Source organism: Panthera onca, chromosome C1 (genome assembly GCF_046562875.1).
Source record: "Panthera onca isolate mPanOnc1 chromosome C1, mPanOnc1 haplotype 2, whole genome shotgun sequence".
NCBI lineage: Eukaryota > Metazoa > Chordata > Mammalia > Carnivora > Felidae > Panthera > Panthera onca.
Genome location: NC_138346.1, coordinates 7,542,840 through 7,568,375, shown reverse-complemented (window position 1 = coordinate 7,568,375; position 25,536 = coordinate 7,542,840). Strand labels below are relative to the sequence as shown.

Here is a 25,536-nt window from a genome sequence, read left to right as displayed (position 1 = left end):
GTCCAAGCTCTCTAGTCCTTCTGAGCTGTCACATTTCAACACTCTAGAATGAATTCCCAGTTCTACCAGAACCGTTAACAAGTAGAGAAACTGCTTTGAATTTCGGCTTTTGTCGTTTCCCCGTTTTCTACAGGATGGCAAACGGGCAGGAAAATGCTGGGTTAAAAAGCTGTGGAAAAGTTCTAGTGTTGAAAATCAGCTCGTAAATGATGAAGAGCTTTTTCAACTGCGAACTGGCTCTGGATTGGGTGCATAGGACGGTGAGTCACACAGCGCCTGGCCGGGGTCCAACTCTGAACACCAACTCTACTCAACTCAAGGGCAGGCAGGGAGCCCCATCCCAGGGACCCGCAGGCGCCTGCGCCTTGCCGCGGCCCCGCCCTCTTCCAGCCTGACATCCGGGGCTCGGGCAGGGGCGTGTTCGGGGAAGAGGGGCGGGAGGCAGCGGAAAAGAAGGACGTCGTGGGAGGCTGGATCAGCGGGTAAGGGAGGTGAGGCGGGGCGGGGGAGGAGCAAGGGGCGTGGCGGAAGGAGCGCGCTGTCACGTGACGTGCGTGGCGACGTGTCGGCCATCTTGTGTTGTTGAGGCTGAAGACTGACTTGGATTCTGAGAGACTCCCTGTCCCGGACCGCAGGTAACCAGCGACTCCGTCTCACTCCCCTGCCCAGCTCCGCTCCGCGCCCCGACTCCGCTGTCTCCCATCACCCCCTTCCATGGAGCCGCCCGGGACTCCTGCCCGCGGTCGCGTCCCCGCCGCTCCGGTCCGACCCGGCCCAGCCGCATGGACAACCCACAGGCCGCCCCGGCAGCGGCCACGGCCGGCTAGGGCGTCAGGGGAGGGGACAGGTCAGGTGCTGGGCCGGAGGGAGCCTCCTACCCCGCGAGGCGGCACGCCGGGCCCGGGCGCGTCTCGACCGCCGAGCCGGGGAGCCCCCACCTCCGGGGCCCGGTGGCATCGCGGGGGGTGGGGGGGGGGAGCCGAGGAAGGGAAGAGGGTGGTGGGGTGGGCAGTGTCAGGCCGATTTGTTCAGGGCCAGAGGGTTCGCCTTCTGCTACCTGCTCCCCGGGCCAGCCACCCGCCCAGGCTGGGGTGCTCGGGGTAACAGCTGCCTCGGCCAGACAGCTGCTCCTGCCGGCCCTCCTCCCCACACCTGGCCTCCGGGAGGTGCGCCTTTGCCTTCCTCACCGAGCATCTGCACTGTGGAGACTCCTTCCGTGGCGAGAGGACGGGTCTGGACCAGGCCTGAGGCAAGGTGGAGCCATGATCTGAACCTGGGACGGAGGTTGGGAAAGTCGAGCCCGAGGCAGCTTTGGGACCTGAACACTCTTGTCAGATGGAGATGGGTATTAGTCTTTTCAGTGTCAGCAGTTTCCCACGAAGCACTTGGAATACTTGAGTTTTGTGGCTGAAGCCTAAATCAGATTGGTACTTCCGGCCACAGAATGGTCTATGAAAGAAGCAGGTTGCACGAGCCTGTTTGGGAAGCAACAACGTTGCTTCGCATTTATATGGCACTGCGTTTTGTTTTGTTTTGTTTTGTTTTGTTTTTTTCCTTTCCCTGAAAGTCAAAGCACGTAAGCACACCTAGTTTTCTCTGTAAAGGAAGGTGAGTATTCCAATTACACTTAGAAGAAATTGAGGATGGGGCCGGAAGCTGTGAACAGCCTTTCATCCCGTGTTGTGCGTCTCGGATTATAGGCAGTTTTGATTCCCGGTGTGGTGTGCAGGGAAGATATTTTGTCCTTCCGTAGTATTTCCTTTTTAGAATCGAATCGCTTCTTAGATTTAAAACAGTTTTTTTTTTTTTTTTTTTTTTTTCTTTTTTTCCCATACCAGCCCTTTCTGTACGTTAACTTCCACCCGTCTGATATTTGCAGCCCTGACCTTACGGAGTTTGTCCATTTCGGTTAGATCACAAATGTGTTCTCTCACTCATTGATGATTTCCTGTGTCTTACTCATTAGCGTAGCAGGTTTTGGAGTGCTCAGACTAGATGGAATATGTACTTTTCTGTTACATCACATGTTGACATCAGTAGAGGATGCTGGGAAAAAACCTTCAAAGTGGCATGTATCTGGAGAGATGTCACACACTTGTTCCTTTACATTTGACACCAAGGAAAACCCTGGTAATGGCACTGATTCATTGGCAAAGAAAGGGCTCTACACCTTTTCTGTACTTGACGAAGCATTTCAGGATTTTGCGACTGAGAAGGCGGAAGGGACTACGTGCTTCCCTTCCTTCATTCACGCATTCATTCATTCGACAAAGATTGAGACTCTACTGCACTGTTTGGTGCTGGGGCCAAAACAGACCAAAAATCCCTTCTCTGGGGAGCTCATTTCTAGACACACAAATAAAAACTCAGGTAAAACACATCGTGTTGTGGTACATGATGCGGGGAAAAAAAAATGAGGCAGAAATCGGATGACCGAGATTTAGGGGTTAATTTTAAATTGTGTGCCCTGAACTGGGTGTTGTATGGAAACCGATTTGACAATAAATTTCATATATTGAAAAAAAATTAATAAATAAAAAATAAATTGTGTGCCCTGAGAAGGCTGCACGGAGAAGCTCATGTTTGAGGAAGGACCTGACGTAGGTGGAGCAATTCCCGTAGCTGTCTGGAGAAGGAATGCTCCAGGCTAGGCGAGCCAGGGCAGGGATACCGAGGCAAAGGCTGAAGTGGGTGCAGGTCAGGTGTTGGGAAAAGTATGGAGGCTAGTTTAGCCAGAGGGACCCAAGAAGACGGAGGCTAGTGGAAAATGTGTACCCTGCTCATTGGTGCCAAGAGGGGTTATTCAGTGACTTAGAAATTTTTTCCACATCTCTTGTGACTGTTGCAAGGGGAGACCAGATTCTGGAAATTGGGGCCAGTATGCCCAGACCCCCTTCCCTCTGTGTATGACACACGCCCCACCCGAGTTTGGAAAAATCCAGGATGCTCATGTAACATATTTCAGGAAATTGTCTTGAAAAATCTTTCTTAAAAGTGTTTAAATGAGATGGATGATAGACCGCCTAAAAGATCTGGAATTGCTTTCGAGGGAGGGGATCTTTGGAACACTTACGGATATTTGAAAATGTAGGGAAATTAATTTCCTGTGAGGTTTAGACACATCATTAAGAAATATAACCTGGGAGAATGGTAGAATCAGCATATTAATTTATGTTATTCTTAATCTGATTGGTAAGAATTAAGAATTCTTAATTATCTCTGTTCTGTCCATCCTAGTTTTAGATTCCTCAGGGTCTCTTCCCCTAGTTTGTTTGTATGTCTTTTATAGCATTTTACATGTGTAGAACTTTTTGTGCCGAGTGTTTTATTTTTCCCCTTTTGCCTTTCAGACTAGCTGACAAGTTCACCAATTGATTTGATACTTCATAGGCTTTTTTCTTTGGAAAAAAATTTTTTTTCTGATTTCCTTCTAGCTTATCTCCATATGCTTATTACTGAGCTTTCATAAATGTCTTCTTGCATTTAATTCACCTGAGGAATTTAATATTTTGGTTTTGAAGTGCCTTTGCTGGTGAGTTGAGTTGCATATATGAAAAATAATTTGTCATAGCTTGCCTGAAGCTCATGAGAAGAGAGGAATTTACAACTTCAGGGTGTGAGTGGAGCTCCTTGGCTAAAAGGAGACATAGCAGTGATAGTGATGAGGTGGTGTTTTAACGAATTTTTCCCCTCTTGTTCTTTTGTTGAATTTTTGAAATGACATTTTCATATTATGTCTTTGATGTCATATCATCTCATTTGTTCTCATGACTCTGCATTTTAATACTCCGTATGTCTGTTCTCTTTTTGTTGACTTTCACACTGGGAGATGACACTACTGATAGAGATTGCTGTCTGGGAGAACCTTTTGGGTGAAAAGATTATTGCTGACCCTTTTACCCTTGCCATTCTAAAGGATCTTTGATTTGTGCCATTTTCAAAGACTGACTTCATTTGCAGTTCTCCATTATCCCCTGCTGATTAAATTTTCAGTACTTTCTGTTTTATTCTATTTCTTATAGATTGTAGTGGGACCAGTCTCATTAGGTTGAATCTACAAGCCTCTGTTGGTGTTAATCCGGGTATCTTAGAGGCAAGTTAAATGTCCATTTTCCTTCAGCAATTTGAATTGCCTTAACATCATTTGGTCATCATTGTAAAACTCTGAACCCAAGCCTTTTTTCCCTATTCACCCTCTGCTAGGATTTTTATGGTAATAAAGTTCTAGGATTTCCATTCATTTTTAATGCCCTGAAAAGTTACATATTTTTAAATATATAAGTAGATTTTTACTCCATAGGAAGGCTTACTGATAGTTGGAATCCTAGTATTTCTTAACCCAATTGGCTTTTTTTTGTTTTGTTTTTTTATGCTCTCAGATGACTGAGAAATACAGTAGATTAATTATATGGGAATGCAAAATGATACTTTTGTTGAATTGCTGGTAATTTAAAAAAAAAATTTTTTTTTTTAAGTAAGCTCTACACCTAATGTGGGGCTTGAACTCACAACCCTGAGATCAAATTGTACTGACTGAGCCAGCCAGGCGCCCCGAATTGCCCATAATTTTGTGTGAAGTTGAGGGGGAGGAATAGGGGGAGGTTTGAAAAAGGAAAGAATACTCCCTTAAGTGGTTACAATTAGTTTTATAAAAATATTTTCAAAGTATTATGTACCTACCTACTTCAAGCAATTAAAGTATACGATTTTATATTTTCTTGTTAACTGCAGAGTTTCATTAACTACAGAGGACTTGAACTTAATTATACTTGCAATAAGAGATACTTTAGAGCTTGTTTTTTTGAGTTAGGCCCAGAGAAGACTTTATTACCTAGTTGTCCCCTCTTTTCGTTTTGCATGCCCTTATAAAACTAAACTAGACTGCAGTGCATAAAGTTGAATGACCTTTTGGGTATTAAAATAACACGGCTATGTTTTTGCAAAATTAAGGTCAAAAGGCAGAAGTCGCTTTCCCAAGTTACTTTTTTGATGTTAATAAAATCAACTTTAATTTGCAATTATTGTTTTTTTGACACATAACAGCATTCAAAGCATTATTTGATTTTAGCTAAGAAACCACTTGAAGCTGTTGTGTTTCATTCAGTCTACTCCTAGTCAGTTGAGATGTCACCATCCTGTGGATTTTTAAGATGCTGTCTCATTGAGAGCATTAAATGAAGGTTGTGATTTTGCAACTGAAAGCACACCTGGAGTTTTGCTCCTTGGGCATTTTGGCAGTGGTTATATTTCTTGGGCTCACTGATTATTTGCATAGGATACATACTGTATTGCTGTGTTGGTGGCTGTCATTTTTCTATCAGATACGTTTAAAAATTGGTATCACATCCCTGCAATGTAGTTTGAATGAAAGCCCCAAGTAATCACTTTCCTAAACCCTGTATTGGTGCTCATTTGTCTTTATCAGAATCACTTAGAACTTCTGTTAAATATATGTATTTTTTTAGTCCCCCTCCAGAGCTACTGAGAAACTCTTTAAATGTTAGGAAAATGGAAGTTAGTTTCTAAGCTAGTTTCTAAGAGACAGGGAGAGAATCCCAAGATGATTCTAATATTTTAACCAGGTTTGGAACCATTTCCTGTAAAACTATTCATTATAAGAGATTATGTTTTTAAAAGTTTCCTAAGAGATTGATTGTTGGGTCAATTACTTTAATACTTTTGTTATTTACAGTGTTAAAAGGACCTGAACAAAGTCTGCTTGCACCTCCTGCTGTGAACCAGCAGAACTTTTGAACAGGTGAGTGTTGAAGGGAAGCACAGAGCTGAGGACTTAGGCAAACAGATGATTTTTGCTTTAAAGGTTTCAGGGTTTTTTTGCCTTTTTTTTTTTTTTTTCCCCTCCTGAAGTTATAGATAGTGATAGAAACAACTTCTTAGCTACTGCTCAGATTCCTTATGAACCACAAGAATAATCATACCCTTTCTACACTGTTCCTATTGTGAATTTGTGTCTTAAACTGTTGTCATGATTTTCTGATGGTGTGAAATAGGAAGAGGAATTCTTTGGGAGCAGAAGTAAGGAGATACTTAAAGAACCTGGGAGCAGTTGGCTTTCATGAAGGACACGAACCAGAAACTGGGAAGCGTTCGGGAGCTAAGGCAGTACAGATAGCACTTCCCTCCCTGCTGGCTGTCAGTGTCCTCTCTTGTCTCTTTTTATCCTGCTTTAGTTGTCTTTTCACAGTCTGGCCTTTCCTGCTTTAAAAACACATGGAAGAAAATCACCACTTTCATTCCTGGTGCCACATATGAACTTAAATTCTAGTGTCACTGCAGCTGTTACTAGCTCATTGTCTACATTTTAAATTCCTGGGAGGGGAAATTTGATTGGTTGAAGTTTGTCCAGTTCTCCATTATTGGTCTAATTAGTAGGGCCATAGGACTGTAGTCTAGAAGTGCAAACATAATTGAAAGATTCCACTTTAAGAGTGGGGGCAGGTCTCAGAGAAGGTGTAGTGTTGGCTCTTCTAGGCAGAAACCTGCAGAAGCTTCTGAACATTTTCCTTTCATAGAAAAATTTCTTATAGGTAGCTTGGCAGTTTCAGTTTATATGTCCTGAAGAATTAAAATATAGGTTTATCTACTGGTCAGTGAGGCCCGGTAGGTTTCACCAAGCATCCTTGTTTGAACTTCATAGTGCAGTGTTTTTTGTTTTTGTTTGTTTGTTTGTTTATTTTGAGAGAGAGCGTACGGGCATGTGCATGGGGGAGAGGCAGAGAGAAAATCCCAAGTAGATTCCTTGCTGACAGTGGAGCTTGTCATGACCTGAGCCAAAATCAAGAGTCAGACACATAACCGACTGAGCCACCAGGTCGGCCCCCCTCCGTGGCATTTTAACAAAAGTTCTTGGTTTAGAAGGTTCAGAGGAGTGTCTGTGGTAAAGGTTAGCAAATGAGAGACTTGGTTTGTGGAAAAATCATTGGTTATTTATTTTTCATTGATTACTTTTAATTTCTGGGTACTTTTTACAGTGTTAAGCAACACTTGAGTATTAGGAAGCCATGGAGAATATGAAGGGTGGAACTTCTACATGTGAACATATATTCACATTATTTGAGTGGTAGCAGGAATTTTCACTGTTGGGAAAGGATCAGTTAGACAGTATATATAAACTTTTGTATTAACATCTTGTATTCTAGAATTATTAGGTAATACTGAAGAAAAACAATTTTAATTTTTGTTTATAGCTTGTATGTATTTGGTGATATCTGATTACTTAAGTAATTTTTTATTGCTTAAATATTCTTAGTATATTGAGATTATTTTTTTAAAGATTTTATTTTTACGTAATCTCTACATCCAACATGGGGCTTGAACTTAGAACCCCAAGATCAAGAGTCACATGCTCTACTGACTGAGCCAGCCTGGTGCCCCTTGTATACCAAGATTTTTAATGCAGAGCCTAGGGATTACTAATAAAAGTCATCTGTTGTAGAGTGATGTATTCAATGACAGGCCACAGATGTGACTTCCTCTGATGCTTTTTTTCAGACAAGGTTTACTTTAGCAGATTGCAGCTGAATTCTTTTTTTTTTTCTTAGCTGAATTTATTAAAAAAAAATTTTTTTAATGTTTATTCATTTTTGAGAGAGAGAAGGAGAGACAGAGACAGAGTGTGAGCAGGGGAGGGACAGAGAGAGAGGCAGACACAGAATCTGAAGCAGCTCCAGGGTCTGAGCTGTCAGCATGGAGCCTGATGCGGGGCTCGAAGCCACAGACTGTGAGATCATGACCTGTTGCTGAAGTTGGGCACTTAATCAGTTGAGCCACCCAGACACCCCTTACTGAATTCATTTTTAAGGTAGAATAGCCCTCTCTCATATTGTATGTTCTCTTTAATCTGAATTTTGAGGTGAGGTATATTCAGGCGTACTGAGTTAAGGCTTTGTGAGGTTTTAAAAAGATTTCCACATAATCTGTGTAAAACTTCACAGGCTCTGGGGTTCCCTTTCTGGAAAACATTGGCTTGTGGTGAGATTATCAAATGACGTAATGTTTATGGCCTTGTGATTTTTCCTAGAATAGTTCATTGATTCCTAATTTTGTTCTTCTTTACCAAAAGGGAGGAAAATAGAAATGTTTACATATTGTTCAGAAACAGTGGGGAGAATGACAGTAATAGCATTTCTTCTTACAGTGATATTGTGGCCAGTATGTTCTTTGGGAACAAAGCTCCTTTTATTCAAATTGTCCTGGGCCTGGAGGAAGTCTTGGGAACTCTAGTCTCTTCAGTATTGGTTCTTTGGTTGCAGATCCTGGCAGGAATTGGCAGAGGTACTGGCTTGGTACTTTCTAATTGGTAAATCATGACTCAGGCCTTGAAGACATGGCCATATCGAAGGGCTCTCGTGATTAGGTCCTTGAGAATTGAGGTGATATTGCTCAAGCCATGGCCAGTTGAAGGGCTGGATGTGAAGCCATCCTGCAAGATCAGTGTCAGAGAGCCTTAGTTTATGTTTTGGAATCTGACACTCTTTAGCCTTTTATACTGCTTCCACCATTGTTAATGAAATTTCTTTGTAGTGTGTTAGGAGAAATTTCTTCTTAGTGTGTTTGGATCCTGAGTCTATTCTCTTCCCTACCCTGAGGGCTTAGTATATTGCTTAACTGAGTGATGCAGAGGAGTAGAAGTTAAAGGATAGTGGAGCAGAGTGGAAGATTGGGAAAAGGAGAAAAAGTGACTTCCACAAAATGAATTCCTCTGAAAACTGCAAGGGAATGGAGAAGAAAGAAAAGGGTAACCAAGGAGTATCGAGCATTGTAGAGCATTGTATCATTATGTAGTGAAAAGTTTGTGGCCTTTTAAAGCAGAGAAATGTGGGTTTAATTTTCTGTTACTTAATTACATGTAACTTGAGATAAAAAGTTAACTGCTGGTAGCCTTATTTCCTTCACCTGTAAAGTATATCCCATAGTGGTTGTGGGAATTAACAATCTAAAATGCCATGGGGCGCCTGGGTGGCTCAGTCGGTTAAGCGACCGACTTCGGCTCAGGTCATGATCTCACAGTCCATGAGTTCGAGCCCCATATCGGCCTCTGTGCTGACAGCTCAGAGCCTGGAGCCCGTTTGAGATTCTGTGTCTCCCTCTCTCTCTGCCCCTCCCCTGTTCATGCTCTGTCTCTCTCTGTCTCAAAAATAAATAAACATTAAAAAAAAATAAAATGCCAGTGTAATGCCTGGTGCACAGTAAATGGGACTTCAGTAAATGGTAGCTTTTATGATTGTTATTACAATGTAAATAAGTAAATTTTGATTGTAAAATTTCATCTTTATAATTTGAATGAGACATCATTGAGTTCTGTTAGCAAGTGTTGTTTTGTTCTCAGTCCAGCAATACTTGAATAGCTGCTTTGTGCCGAGTGCTGGGCTAGACACAGTGGTGAGCAAAACACATAAGGAACTATCTTCATAGGGTTTATAGCCTAATGGCAGAGGCAACCAAAAAATCATATAAGTAGGGGTGCCTGGTTGGCTCAGTTGGTTAAGCGTCTGACTTTGGCTCAGGTCTTGATCTTGCCTTTCCTGAGTTCAGGCCCTGCTTCGGGCTCTGTGCTGACAGCTTGGAGCCTGAGCCTGGTTTGGATTGTGTGTCTCCCTCTCTCTTTGCCCCTCCCCCACTCACCTTTTCTCTCTCTTCTCTCTCTCTCTCTCTCTCTCTTTCTCTTTCAAAAATAAACATTAAAAATCATATAAGTAAATTTCAAAATGTGAGAAGACTCTCTGTCCTTGGAAAAGATACATTTTTAAGACCTAGATACTTAAGTGTCACATTTTGGATCTTGGTGTTCTTGTTGTCAATGATGTTTTATGCCTTTTGATTAACTTTCCAGGCTACGTATGTTTGTTGTAAGTTAATTTATGTATTCCTTTTGTTTGTCATTTTTCCCTTTTTCTCTGAGATAGACACATCTCAACTAAAAAAAAAATTTTTTTTTAATGTTTGTTTATTTTGAGAGAGAGAGAGAGGGAGGGAGGGAGAGAGAGAATCCCAAGCAGGCCTTCTGCTGTCAGCACAGAGCCCTATGTGGGGCTCAATTCTATGACCTGTGGGATTATAACCTGAGCTGAAATGAGAGTTGGATGCTCAACCAACTGAGCCATCCAGATGCCCCAACACTTCTCAACTTTTTGATCTTAGGACTCCTTTATCCTTTTTTTTTTTTTTTTTTTTTTTTTTTAAAGTTCATTTATTTTTTTGTAATCTCTACACCCATCATGGGCCTTGAACTCACAGCCCTGAGATCAGGAGTCAGATGTGTTCTTCTGACTGAGTCAGCCAGGTGCCTCAGGACTCCTTTATTCTTTAAAAGTTAGAGGACCCCCAAAGAACTTTTAGGCCTCTTAGTTCTGTGTGTCTATATTATACTGAGAAATTTAAAATGATTTATTAGTTTAAAAATAAGTCTCATTATATATTAACATGAATATATTTTTAATGAAGAATACCCATTTTCTAAAACATTTCAAAAAAATTTGGTGAGAAGAGTGACAGTATTTTATCTTTTTGCAAATTGCTTTTTATGTCTTGCTTTGTGGAAGGCAGCTGGATTCACATATCTGCTTCTGTGTTCAGTCAGTTGCTCTTCATTGCTTTGGTTGAAGTATATGAAGGAAATTAACCCTCACAGAGATATGTATGTAGTTGGAAAAGGGAGCAATATTTTAAGAGTTTTTTCAGATAATTGCAGATTATTCTTTGGTATAGTACACCAAAATTCAACAAGTAGTAGCTTTTTAAATTTTTTAAAAATTTATTCATTTTTTGGGGAGAGACAGAGACATCGTGAGTGGGGGAGAGGCAGAGAGAGAGAGAGGGAGAGAGAGAACAGGCTCTGCATTGTCAGCGCAGAGCTGACGTGGGATTTAAACCCATTAAACCATGAGATCATGACCTGAGCTGAAACTAAGAGTCGGACACTTAACTGATTGAGCCACCCAGGCACCCCTTTAATTTTTCTTTAATGTTTATCTTAGAGAGAGAGAGAGAGAGAGAGGGGCAGCACGTGCTTGGGGGAGGGGCAGAGAAGAGAGGGAGACAGAATCTGAAGCAGGCTCCAGGCTGGCAGGGCACAGCCTGACCTGGGACTCGAACTCATGAACCAGGAGCTGGTTCGACTTAATCGACTTAGCTTAATTGACTGAGCCACCCAGGTGCCCGACAAGTAGTAGTTTTTATTTTTTATTTTATCTTATTTTTAATCTTTTTTTTAATGTTTGTTTTTGAGAGAGCGAGTACGAGCATGAGTGAGGGAGGGGCAGAGAGAGAGGAAAACACAAAATCTGAAGCAGGCTCTAGACTCTGTCTGAGCTGTCAGCACAGAGCTCTACGTGGGGCTCGAACCCATGAACTGCGAGGTCATGACCTGAGCCGGAGTCAGACGCTTAACTGACTGAGCCAACCAGGCACCCCAAGTAGTAGTTTTTAAAGGTTAGTTGCAATATGAAATCTGAATTATGTCAGTGCACTTTTTATATTCTGTAACATTAAAATCCATTGGTCTGTCTTGTACCTTAAATGGCTACCTTAAATGACATAGTACCAAAAACTTGCATTCAGGGGTGCTTGTGTGGCTTTGTCGATTAAGCGTTTAACTCTAGATTTTGGCTCAGGTCACGATGGCATGGTGTGTGAGTTCTGGCTCTGCTCTAGCTCTGCGTTGTTCTCTGTGTTGACAGTGGGGGCCTGCTTAGTATTCTGTCCCTCTCTCTCTCTCCCCCTCCCTAGCTTGCTCTCGATCTCTCTCAAAATAAATAAAAATAAACTTAAAAAATTGCATTTATTAATGTTAGTACTCATCAGGAAAGCCTTGAAGAATTGGGAAAGTCTGAAGTACTGGAAAACCCAGCAAGCGCATGGCGAATAGAAGTTTTCCAAAATTCGAATTTTGCTTGAAAGTTCAAATTTTATTATTGGCCACAAGTACTGCCAAGTTTTTTGTTTTTGAAGTGATAGTGTCATTTTGTTCATTTTTTTGTTAGGATTATTTCTTCTAGTTCTGTGAAGAATGCTGGTGTTACTTTGATAGGGATTGCATTGAATATGTAGATTGCTTTGGGTAGTATCGACATTTAAAAAAAAAATTTTTTTTTTTTATTAACGTTTATTTATTTTTGAGACAGAGAGAGACAGAGCATGAATGGGGGAGGGTCAGAGAGAGAGGGAGACACAGAATCCGAAATAGGCTCCAGGCTATGAGCTGTCAGCACGGAGCCCGATGCCGGGCTCGAACTCACAGACTCAGATCATGACCCGAGCCGAAGTTGGATGCTCAACCGACTGAGCCACCCAGGCGCCCCCCCCAAAATTTTTTTTTAACGTTTGTTTATTCTTGAGACAGAGAGAGACAGAGCATGAATGGGGAAGGGGCAGAGAGAGAGGGAGACACAGAATCGGAAGCAGGCTCTAGGCTCTGAGCCATCAGCCCAGAGCCCGACGTGGGGCTCGAACTCACGGACCGCGAGATTGTGACCCGAGCTGAAGTCGGACGCTTAACCGACTGAGCCACCCAGGCGCCCCGAGTATCGACATTTTAACAGTATTTGTTCTTCCTATCCAGGAGCATTTTCCATTTTTTTTGTGTCTTCAATTTCTTTCATAAGCTTTCTATAGTTTTCACTGTATGTATATACAGGTGTATAGTTTCACCTCTTTGGTTAGATTTATTCCTAGGTATTTTATGGTTTTTTTGTGCAACTGTAAATGGGATTCCTCGATTTCTCTTTCTGTCGCTTCATTGCTGGTGTATATGAATTCAACTGATTTCTGGGCATTGATTTTACATCCTGCAACTTGGCTGAATTCATGGAGCAGTTCTAGCAGTTTTTTGGTGGAATCTTTAAGGTTTTCCATATAGAGTATCATGTCATCTGCGAAGAGTGAAAGTTTGACCTCCTCCTGGTCGATTTGGATGCCTTTTATTTCTTTGTGTTGTCTGATTGCAGAGGCTAAGACTTCCAATACTGTGTTGAATAACAGTGGTGAGAGTGGACATCCCTGTCTCGTATCTGACCTTAGGGGGAAAGCTCTCAGTTTCTCCCCATTGAGGATGATATTAGCATTGGGTCGTTCATATATGGCTTTTATGATCTTGAGGTATGCTCCTTCTATCCCTACTTTCTTGAGGGTTTTTATCAAGAAAGGATGCTGTATTTTGTCAAATGCTTTCTCTGCATCTTTTGAGAGGATCATATGGTTCTTGTCCTTTGTTCATTTTTCTTTTAAAGTTTATCAGCAGGAGTGGGGGAGGGGCAGACTGAAGGGGGAGGAGAGAGAGAGAAGGAAAGAATCTCAAGCAGGCTCCACACTGTCAGCATGGAGCCTGATGTAGGGCTTGAACTCATGAACCGTGAGATCGTGACTCAAGCTGAAATCCAGAATCAGATGCTTAACTGAGCCCCCCAGGCCCCCCACACTTCGATCATTTTTGAAAAAATGTCTGCTAAATACCCAGGTCTGTGTATTGGTTACTCTTTCACTGCATGATTAGTGCAGCGCCAATACTGAAAAGTGTAATATCTTAATGTTATTGTAATAATAGTTTTGACATCATGGCTACCTTGAAAGAATTTCAGAAGATGTTACTTTGAGAATTGCTACTATGGGGAGTGGAACAGTTTTCAATGTTCTATTCACATATGATATGTAGTTTTTTTGTTGTTTGTTTTTTAAAGCATTAAAAAATAAGTAATGATTTGAAATAGAAATTGAAATAAACATTGAGGTCTTTTAGATTTCATTGAGGGTTTTTAGTGCTGGGTAGATAAAGATTTGTTCATACGCTATGGTTATAAAGTAGCCTTCTGCTTTTAAGACTTTTTTTTAAAAGTTTATTTTGAGGGAGAGAGAGCATTGGTTCTTAAGTTGTGATTAGTGATAAAATAGCCTTCTCTTTTTAAGACTTTTTTAAAGTTTATTTTGAAAGAGAGCACTCGAGTGCGCTTGTAAGTTGGGGAGGAGCAGAGAGGGAGAGAGAATCCCAAGCAGTCTCCATGCTGTCAGCACAGAGCCTGACACAGGGCTCACTCCTGTGAACTATGAGGTCATGACCTAAGCTGAAACCGAGAATCTGATGCTTAACCAACTGAGCCACCCAGGTGCCCTTCAGATTCCCTTATTTATTTATTTTAAAAAAAAGTTTTTTCTTGTTCATTTTTTGAGAGAGAGAGACAGATTCCCTTCAGATTCCCTTCAGATTCCCTTATTTATTTATTTTAAAAAAAAGTTTTTTCTTGTTCATTTTTTGAGAGAGAGAGACAGAGACAGAGATGGAGACAGAGCACGAGCAGGGGAGGGGAAGAGAGAGAGGGAGACACAGAATCCTAAGCAGGTTTGAGGCTCTGAGCTGTCAGCACAGAGATCGATGTGGGGCTCCAACTCACTAGCCGCAAGATCTTGACCTGAGCTGAAGTTGGATTCCCAACCGGCTGAGTCCCCCAGGTGCCCATATAGTAGTCTTCATTTTTAAGAACAGTTTTAGATTTACAGAGAAACAGAAGATGGTACAGAGATCTCCCATATATACCACACCCAGTTTCCCCTGTTATTAACGTTTTATGTTACTGTGGTATATATATTTAATGTTTGTTTGTTTTTTGTGGGGGGGGGGGTAGGGAGGCAGGGAGGGGCATAGAGAGAGGGAGACACAGAGTCTGAAGCAGACTCTGGGCTCTGAGCTGTCAGCACAGAACCCGACTGGGGGCTTGAACTCACGAACTGTGGGATCATGACCTGAGCTGAAGGTGGACACCCAACTGACTGAGCCACCCAGGCGCCCCTAATGTTTATTTTTGATAGAGCACAAGTGGGGGAGGGGCAGACAGGGGGGACAGAGGATCTGAAGCTGCTCTTGTGTTGACAGCAGCAAGCCTGTTGTGCGGCTTGAACTCATGAACCAAGAAATGACCTGAGCTGAAGTCTGATGCTCAACTGACTAGGCCACCCAGATGCCCCTTGCTGTGATGCATTTGTTATAATTAATAAACCAATCCTGACACATCATTATTAGCTAAAGTCCATAGTTTATTCAGATATCCTTAGTTTTTCTGTTCCAGGATCCATCTAGGATACCACATTTGGTCACATATCTTATAGGGTCCTCTCCTCTTGGCTGTGATAGTTTCTCAGACTTCCCTGTTTTTTGTTTTTTTAATTTTTTTTTTTTTAACGTTTATTTATTTTTGAGACAGAGAGAGACAGAGCATGAATGGGGGAGGGTCAGAGAGAGGGGGAGACACAGAATCTGAACCAGGCTCCAGGCTCTGAGCGGTCAGCACAGAGCCCGACGCGGGGCTCGAACTCACGGACTGAGAGATCATGACCTGAGCCGAAGTCTGACGCTCAACCGACTGAGCCACCTAGGCGCCCCTCAGACTTCCCTCTTTTTAACAGTCTTGGCAATTTTGAGGAGTTACTGGCTAAGTGTTTTTGTAGAATGCCTCTCTGTTGGGATTAATCAGATGTTTTTCTCACGATTAGAGTGGGGTTAAGGGTTTTGGGGAGGAAGACCTCAGAGGTAAATTGCCATTTTTATCAGATTATATTAAGAGCACATACACTATCAGTGTGCTTTATCCTTGTTAATGCTGACCTAGATATACTTGATATATGGTTGACTTTGATTCCTTGTCAGGTTTGTCCACTGTAAAGTCACTCTTTCCCCGTTGAGGACCTAAATTAAATTTTAGTTGATTTTTACTTAATTTAACTTGATACAGCCACGTGTGGCTAATGGGTACTGTTATATAAGACAGAACAGTTTTAGACAGTGTTCCTTGGTTTTATCTAAAACTTTAACATTTTTTTTTTTTTTAAGATTTATTTTTAAGTAATGTCTACATGCAACATGGGGCTTGAACTCACAACCCTGAGATCAAAAGTTGCATGTTCTACTGACTGAAGCAGCCAGGCACCCCTAACATTTATTTTAATAGATTTAAAGAAAGATGACTTACGGGTGCCTGGCTGGCTCAGTTGGTGGAGCATGTAACTCTTAATCTCAGGGTTGTGTGTTCAAGCCCCACGTTAGGTGTAGAGATTACTTAAAAATAAAATGTTTTTTCTTTTCTTTTCTTTTTTTTTTTTTTTAACGTTTATTTATTTTTGAGACAGAGAGAGACAGAGCATAAGCAGGGGTGGGGTAGAGAGAGAGACACAGGATCCGAAGCAGGCTTCAGGCTCCGAGCTGTCAGCACAGAGCCTGATGCGGGGCTCGAACTCATGAGCTGTGAGATCATGACCTGAGCTGAAGTTAGACACTCAACTGACAGAGTCACCCAGGTGCCCCTAAAAATAAAAACTTTAAAAAAAAGTATAAAAAGAGATTATTTAATATAAAAGGAATATAAAATGTTTGTCTTGGAATGCATTGCTCTTTGAGGGAGCCAGTCTATTTTTAGTAAGCTCAGTCTTTTTAAAATTCACCTCTTTTTTGAAGTATAATTTACATAGAATAAAATGAAGATATTAAGTACACCCATATTAAATGTACATTTTGATGTGTTTTGACAAATGTATGTACTTGTATAACCATCATCACAATCAAAATGTGTAACATTTTCATCACCTGTAGAAGTTTCCTTCTACATTTTGCAGTCATTTTTCCTCCCCCACTGAATTAGTTTCTGTGACTATAGATTAATTTTGCCTCTTCTAGGGTTTTGCATAAATGGAATTATTCAGTATATTTTCTTTTTTGGTCTGGCTTCTTTGGCTCAGTTCAGTGTCTGATTTCATTCATTCATGTTGCTACAGGTATCAGTCATTAGTTTTTTTAGTGCTGAGAATATTGGGTATGACTATTATAGTATTTGTTTATCCATTCAACTTTGAACATTTGGGTTGTTTTTGCTTTGGGGCTGTTAGGAATAAAGCTGACCTTTTATGGCGTGGGTAGTGATTCAGATTGTGCTGGATTACAGTGCTTATCACGACACTGTAAATTAGGGATTGAAATTTCTTTTAGGATGAGGAGAAAAGTCAGCAAAGCATCTATAATTTTTTTAAAGATATGCCACAAAAGGGTAATTAACATGGAAATAAACAGTATTTTGCAAGGTTTCATATATAATACGTGGTCCAGATAGATGTGCGTAATTCTTTTGATCTTTGGTAATTTTCTGGGAAAAAAGTTCTTTGTTCCTTTTCCTAGGATTAACTGTTTAGTAATAAAGTAAATAATTGAAGCCTAATTTTGCTTTATGAAGTTTTGTCCTCAGTAAATGTGTTAATAGATCATGTTTTCAAAATTATTCAAAAACATTTGCTTGTTTCGGGGTGCTGGCTGGCTCAGTCAGTAGAGCATGGGACTCTTGATCTCAGGGTTGTAAGTTTGAGCCCCATGTTGGGTGTAGAGATTACTTAAAACCTTAAAAAAAATGTTTGCCTGCTTAAAACTGAAGATCAGATGGGTGCAAAGGGAATAGTGTTTTCTGCTATAATAGTTGAGAGAAGAGTTTCCTTTTATTTTTTTACCTTAAAGTGTGTGTGTGTGTGTGTGTGTGTGTGTTTTAGTAATCTCTGTATCCAATGTAAGCCTTGAACTCACAATCCCAAGATCAAGAGTCACACTCTACTGACTGAGCCAGCCAGGCACCCTCTTAAAATTATTTTTTAAACTGAGTTAATGTTCAAGAGAATATTAACTTTCTTTTTTTTTTTTTTTTTTTTTTTTTTAATTATTATGTTTATTTTGAGACAGAGAGAGAGAGACAGAGACAGAGCGCGAGTGGGGGAGGGGCAGAAAGAGAGGAAGACACAGAATCCTAAACAGGCTCCAGGCTCTGAACTGTCAGCACAGAGCCCGACATGGGGCTCGAACCCACGGACTGTGAGATCATGACCTGAGCTGAAGTCGGACACTTAACCGCTGAACCACCCAGGCGCCCCGAATATTAACTTTCTATGACATTTATGTTGGGGTTGGGAAAATATTTCATAGAAACCAGGCAAACACTTCCTGTGAGAATTAAAATATATTTTGTCATAAAAGTAATTGAAGATTATTGTAAATTAGGAAAATAGGGATAAAATCCTTAATCTCATCTCACTAATTTTTCTTCATTTCTGTGTTCTTTTTGTCTTTTAATGACATATGAGTAATTATACTCTTGTGTGCAAACCTCATTGTACCTATATTATGTTGTGTGAATGTGCTGCTTTCATAAGATTGCTTCCTGTCTTTTATGAAGATAAGTGATGTGGTGTATGTGGTTCTCTCCTCATGTTTCCTTTTCATTGTTTTACTTAGCTTTAGCTTTTTTCTGAAGTTTGGGAAAAATATGCATTCTGAGACTTACATATTTTAGCTTAGTGGTTGAGTCTTGCCTTATTTTATTTTTTAAACTTTTTTTTTTTTAATTTTTTTTTTTTTTAAACGTTTATTTATTTTTGAGACAGAGGGAGACAGAGCATGAACGGGGGAGGGTCAGAGAGAGAGGGAGACACAGAATCGGAAACAGGCTCCAGGCTCTGAGCTGTCAGCACAGAGCCCGACGCGGGGCTCGAACTCACGGACAGCGAGATCATGACCTGAGCCGAAGTCGGCTGCCCAACCGACTGAGCCACCCAGGCGCCCCATTTTTTAAACTTTTAAAGTAATCTTTGCCCCCAACATGGGGCTCAAAGTGATGACCCGAGATCAAGAGTTGCATGCTCTACTGACTGAGGCAGGTGCTCCTAGTCTTGCTTCATTTTAATGTAGACTTGTTTTTGGTCTTAAGCAAATAATAGATGTGTAGATTATTATATCAGTATAGCGGTATAAGTTTTTTTAATCAAAAGTTTAAGTAGGGAATAAATTTAGTATTTGTTATCCGAAGATTGGCCTTTATTTATTTTTTAAATGTTTAATTTATTTGAGAGAGAGAGTGAGCACGGGGGTGGGGCAGAGAGAGAGAATCCCAAGTAGGCTCCACATTGTCTGTACAGAGCCCAACATGGGGCTCCATCTCACAATCGTGAGATCATGACCTGAGTCAAAATCAAGAGTTTTGAACACTTAATCGACTAAACCACCCAGGCGCCCCAGATGATTTGTATCTAAAATAGCTTTGCTTCAGGGTTCCTGGGTGGCTTAGTTGTTAGAGCATCCAACTCCTGATCTCTCAGGGTTGTTAAAGAGTCCCACGTTGGGTGTGGAAATTACTTTAAAAAAAAAAAAAAAAGCCATCTTAAGGGTGCCTGGCTGGCTCAGTTGGTAGAGCACGCAACTCTTGATTATGGGGTTGTGAGTTCAAGCCCCATGTTGGGCATAGAGCTTATTTAAAAAAATTAAATAGCTGAGCTTCATGTCCACTAAAAAAAATATACTTTAAAGTTTATTTATTTTGAGAGAGAGAGAGCAAGCGTGGAAGGGGCAGACAGAGGGAGACACAGAATCCCAAGCGACTTCACACTGTTAGTGCAGAGCCCAATGCTGAGCTCAAATATAAGGAACCATGAGATCATGACCTGAGCTAAGATCAAAATTTGGATGTTCAACCAACTGAGCCATCAGGTGCCCCTAAAATATTTTTAATTGGACTTTTTTTTTAGTGAAACTATCTTACGGTTTATTTTAACCTTATTTATTTATTTACTTATTTATTTACCTTTTATTTTTAAGTAATGTCTACAGCCAACATGGGGCTCAAACTCACAACCCTGACATCAAGAGTTACATGTTCCACTGACTGAACCAGCCAGGTGCCCCCTATTTCAACGTTTTTTATATTGAGGTATAAAATATAGTAAATAGGTGCACAAATCTGAAGTGTATAGTTGGAAGAAGTTTTACATATTATATACTTACGTAATCACCGGTTAGATCACAATAGTGAACATTTCCAGCTCCCCAGAAGGCTGCTTCTCCTTCCTCCTCACAAGTTCTACTTTCCTGATGAGCACATTTCTGACATCTGTCCCCTTTTGATTACTTATTGAACTTCTTTTCAAAGGAGTCACACAGTATACATTCTTTGGTAGCTGGGTTCTTTGTTGTATCAGTAATGGGTTCTTTTCTTTTTTATTGATGAATGTTTCATTGTAGGAATATACTACAATTTAACTTATTTTGAAATAATTTCAAACTTACAGAAAAGTTGCCAAAAATTACTAAGATTTTTTAGTATGCCCTTCATGTAGTTTGTTGTCACTAGTTTTTAACATTTTCTGTATTTATTTTATTCATTTCTTTCTCTTTTTCTTTCTTGTATGTGCATGTACGTATGTATATAATTCTTCACATAATTTGTAACATATAGCATTTTATATATGTTTTTTCCATTCCAGGGGCACCTGGGTGGCTCAGTCAGTTAAGCGTCTGACTCTTGATTTTGGCTCCAGTCATCATCTTAGGGCCATGATCTCATGGTTCATGAGTTTGTCCCTGGTGTCAGCTCTTTGCTGACAGCACAGAGGCTGCTTGGAATTCTCTCTCTCCCTCTTTTTTTGCCCCTTTCCTGCTTGTATACTCTTTCAAAATAAATAAATAAACGTTAAAAAAAAAGTTTTCCATTCCATTTGAGAGTTTGATACAGACCTCATGCTCCTTTTCCCATAAACATTCCAATATTTTTTTTTTAAATAAACTTATTATTTTTAAAATGTTTAGGTTTTAGAGAGAGAGTGTGAGCGGGAGAGGGGCAGAGAGAGAGGGAGACATAGAATCTGAAGCAGGCTCAGTACTGACAGCAGAGAGCCCGATCTGGGACTCCAACTCACGAACTGTGAGATTGTGACCTGAGCTAAAGTCCGATGCTTAACAGACTGAGTCACTCAGGCGCGCCTAATTTATTATTATTGTTACTATTATTATTGTTGTTTTTTAAGTAAGCTCTGTATCCATCATAGGGTTTGAATTCATGACCCTGACATCAAGAGTCCCATGCTGCACTGACTGAGCCAGCAGCACCCCTTCAGTGTTATTTTCTAAGAATAAGAGCATTCTCCTACATAATCACAGTAAAAATTTCAGTCATAATTAACATTGATATGGTGCTACTACCTAACTCCTTAACTTCTATTCAGATTATTACAGTTGTCTCTTTAATGTCTCTCTTTTTTTTAAAGTTCACTTGTTTTGGGAGAGAGCGAGCTTGTGTGCACTCACAAGTAGGGGAGGGACAGAGAAGGAGAGACAGAATCCCAAGCAGGCTTCATACCATCAGCACAGAGCCTGATGAGGGGCTCTAACTCACGAACTGTGAGATCATGACCTGAACTGGTATCAAGAGTCCATGCTTAACCAGTTGAGCCACCCAGGTGCTCCTCTTTAATATCTCTTATAGCTGGTTTAGGATGAAATTAAGAATCATACAGGCACCTGGTCTTTATATCTCTAAGTCTCCCTTAATCTGGGATGAATCTTCAGCTGGTTTTTTTTTTTTTTGTTTGTTTTTTTTTTTTTGGTGTCTTATGACATTGGTATTTTTGGAGACTACAGTTGATTGGTTTTATGTCTATCAGTTCGGGTAGATCTGATGTTTTTTCAAGATTAGTTTCAGTTTATGCATTATTGTCAGGAATGTAAACATAAATAATGCTGTGTCCTTCTCAGTGCAACACATCAGGAGGCACATGGTGTCTGTTTGTTTGTCTCATTATTTTTGAGAGAGAGAGAGAGAGAGGGAGGCAGAGAATGTATGTGCCCCAGAGCAGGGGAGGGAGGGAGGGAGAGAGGGAGAGAGAGAGAGAGAGAGAGAGAGAGAGAGAATGAATGAGAATCTTAAGCAGGTTCCATGCCCAGCCTGGAGCCTGACGCAGGGCTTGATCTCAGGACTGACTGAGATCTTGACCTGAGCTGGAATCAAGAGTTGGACGCTTAACTGACTGAGCCACCCAGGTGCCCCTGTTTGTCTCATTATTAATGATGTTACCTTTCTTAGTAACATAGCCAGAGGGAAGAGATGCATAGGGCAAGGGAGCTGTGAGGAGGGGAAGAGCTTCAGTGCTCTGTCTGGCATACCACCCTCTCCCTTGAAGCTCCACTACAGTTTGTTTACCCATTCATCTGTTTGTGGTGATGAACACAGTAGCCAAATGTCAGTTTTTGGTAATTATAAAGCTACTTTGAATATCTTGTCTTTGTCTTTTGGTAGAAATTTCCCTTGCATATATGTCTAGCAGTGGATTATGGGATCATGGGGTAGGCATATATTTAGATTTGATAGATATTGCCCAACTATTTTTGAAGTGGTTGAACTAATTTGCACTAATGGAGTTATTAATCTTGTGTTATCTTAATCCACATCTGGCTAAGGTAAAAATAGCTTGCTGTTGGAATGGGGACAGAACTAATCATTTATTTGGGACTGTGTACGTGAGGAGTGCTAGAAGAGTAGCTCTTTTTTCTACTCTTGGGAAAATGGTATTAAAGAAGTGTGGGGGCAGATTCAGTTCCTTGGTGTTCATTCTGTTAGTCTTTGTCAGACTATCTGTAGTACTGGCTGGAGTTCATTCCAGATTTGCCATAGTTTTTTCTGGGTAACTTTTACATATCCAGGAGATGGAGGTTTGCATCAGCAGATGATATTTATAAGAAAAATTCAGGAGGTTTTAAAGGAGTATACGTTTTGAATTATTAGTAGCTGTAACTAATTGGTCTGTCAAGACTTCTGGAAGCAGTATCAGTTGAACTCTCCGCTGCTGTGCCGGATTCTGATTCTGCTTTTGCTTCTCCTTGCTGTGTTTCTCTAGTTAGAACTTATTTACATAGATCTGCAGCTCCTTCATGTTGACAGTGACTATGCCCAGAAGTCGTCTGGCTTCTTGACATTGTGCCAGGTTGTGAGAAAATGGTAGACTTAGAGCTGAGGGACCAGGGTCTCCCTTTTCTTTGTTGCACATCCAATGGTAATATAGAGCTGGGTTGATTTCTTCTCTCTCCTCTGTTGAACATGCAGTCACATGCCCACAGAGTGATTGATGTGGTCCCAAAGAGGAGGTAAGGAACCCAGGAAAACAAAAAAATACATAGAGAAAATATTTATACTAGTAATCAGAGATAAGATAATTGCCAGTGGGGGCTAATTTAGCACAGAGTGTTTTTTGTTTTTTTGTTTTTTAATTTTCATTTAGTGTTTATTTTTGAGAGAGAGAGAGAGAGTGAGTGAGTGTGTGAGTGGAGGAGGGGCAGAGAGAGAGGGAGACACAGAAACTGAAGCAGGCTCCAGGTTCTGAGCTATCAGTACGTACAGAGCTCCACACGGGGCTCAAACTCACAAACCACGAGATCGTGACCTGAGCTGGAGTTGGATGTTTAACCTACTGAGCCACGCAAGTGATGCTAGCACAGAGTTTTTAGGATGTTGACAAAAAGGCCAGATTATTTTGCATTCATTGTCAAATATAGATTGCAGTTTATCAAACAAGACCGATTTCCTAGTATTAGAAGGAATATATTACTTGAATTCACTTGTAAGGAATTTTGATTAATGGACAAGGTCTGAAATTTTGGTTATATAGGAGTGTTTTATCAGCTGTTTTTAAGTCAGCTCTGAAAATTTGAGGGTAGGCCGATGTCTGAGTTCCTTATCTCAGAATTGGAGTAGCCAAAGGAGAGAAACCGCTAGAGCCTTACCATCTATCTGTGCTGTCATAGTTGCTTTCGGCACAAGAAAGATAGGCTTATAGGGTGGTCTCTGAACTAACAGTATTTTGCACATATTCCATAAGAAGCACTTTATGGCATTATATCCATTTTATGTCCTTTTCTGAATCCTTCCTGCAAGATTTGGGTGCTTTTATATTTCAGAGATGCTAGGACCAGGACTCGGACCAGGACTCGTTCCCAGAATTCTCCACTGTGCTGTGTGTTACTGTCATCCTTGGTCATGAGATGAATGAGGATCCCTCTGTTTATTCATCCTTTTGTTGTATCATCTTCATAACCATGGAGTTTCTTTTACTGTTGACCCAGTCTCCTGGTTCTATTTCAAGAACTATTACTGGGGTCTCTATAATTTTTGTGTGTTAAACCTTTTCATATGTTAAATTGTTCATAGGATGTTTTTCGGCATTATTAAGGTAACTGAAGTCTATTGTGCCCTGATAATTTTACCTTCCCTTTAGCCCTCTGAGGTTACCAGAACATTTCCCTGTATGGTTGTAGGTATGTCGGTCGTTGGTAGGCAGAATCAGGGATTTTATCATTTTATCTTCTTCCATTTATGGCCTGTTCTGTTCCTTGACTAGGGTGACCATTCAACCTGGTTTGCTTCTGTTGTCTCTGTGCAATAATTTATACACCGCTTGCAGATACTATTTTCTGGTGTGTATGTATATAAACCCTACCCCCAGTGTGGGGCTCAAACTCATGACCTTGATATCAAGAGTCACATGCTCTACCAACTGAGCCAGTCAGGTATCCCCCTCACATTTCTATAACTGCTTTTCAGGTCACTAGTGACTTCATTGTGGAAGCCAGTGAAGACTTTTCAATCTTTACCTTTTTTGACTTCAGTGTTTGAAACTTTTGAGTTTTTCCATTAAAAAAAATTGTGCCTGTACTATCTTTGTTGTATACATAAGTTAGAAACTTAATAGGAAAAGGATTATCCATAATTCTACCATTCAGAAGTAAATATTAATAACGTGGGGCATATTTATGTATACTCACTAAGAATATATTTTAAAATGTGTTGAATGTAATGATTCTCTGTGCTCTGTAACCTGCCTTAAACATTTAATATGTTGGTGACCTCTTTTATGTCTGTGAATGTAGTTATTATTTATTATCATCATCTCTTTCTCTATAGGTATATAGGTCTGGCTTCCACAATATCTGCTGAATTTCTAACACCTCTCCTTACCTTTTAGCTTTTTTTTTTTTTAGAGAGGCAGAGAATGGGAGGGGGCGGGGGGAGAGAATCCCAAGCAGACTCCATGCTGCCAGTGCAGAGCCGGGTGCAGGGCTTGATCTCATGAGATAATGATCTGAGCCAAAACCAAGAGCCAGATGCCCAACCAACTGAGCCACCCAGGCATCCTTACATTAGCTCTTGCTAATTCATTCTCCTCCTGGCATCTTGAATGATCTTCCTGAAGTGCAGATTTCATTCTAGACATTTTCTTGCCCTGATCTTTTTATAGCCTTTCATTGCCCTTGGGATATAAAATACAAAGTCTTCTATGATATGGGCACTATTTTACCAATCTTCATTTTAGTTTTTAGCCTTATTGAACAAATGGGTAATCTTCCCCAAAGATCCTGGCTCTTTCTCCTTTCTGTTATAGATACAGTGAATGTGGAGAAAGTGAGGGTCCATGATAGGGTGAAAGGTTAGTGTTAGAGATTTTTAACTGCGCAGTCTTTCTCTTCCTGCCAGTATCCTCCCGCATGGTGTTTGCTGGGCTTTGTTCTTCTCCCTTGAGCTTGTTCCTGTTTGATTTCTGCTTTGGGATAGTTTCATTCAATTTTGGTTGCAGTTGTGTAGATTTACTTCCAAATCTGTTTTCTCATCCCCATCTTGACTCTACACTAGAGTTCAAGGTTCATATTAATGGTCTTTTGGGGTGTTTCCTTAGGCGCATTCATTT

The 25,536-nt window shown here is 40.7% G+C and overlaps 1 protein-coding gene across 7 annotated transcripts in view; it reads left to right on the top strand.

Moving 5' to 3' along the window:
- Positions 1–520: 520 nt before the first annotated feature.
- Positions 521–25,536, top strand: part of GIGYF2 (GRB10 interacting GYF protein 2) — a 146,987-nt gene continuing 121,971 nt past the window's right edge. For 5 of the 7 annotated variants that reach the window (XM_060624170.3, XM_078450773.2, XM_060624166.3 and 2 more), the window contains exons 1-2: positions 521–635; positions 5,693–5,758. The gene's annotated coding sequence lies outside the window, so the exon portion shown is untranslated. Of the gene's footprint in view, positions 636–4,022; positions 4,094–5,692; positions 5,759–25,536 lie in introns of all 7 variants that reach the window. The other 2 variants (XM_060624167.3, XM_060624168.3) reach the window with 2 other exon arrangements.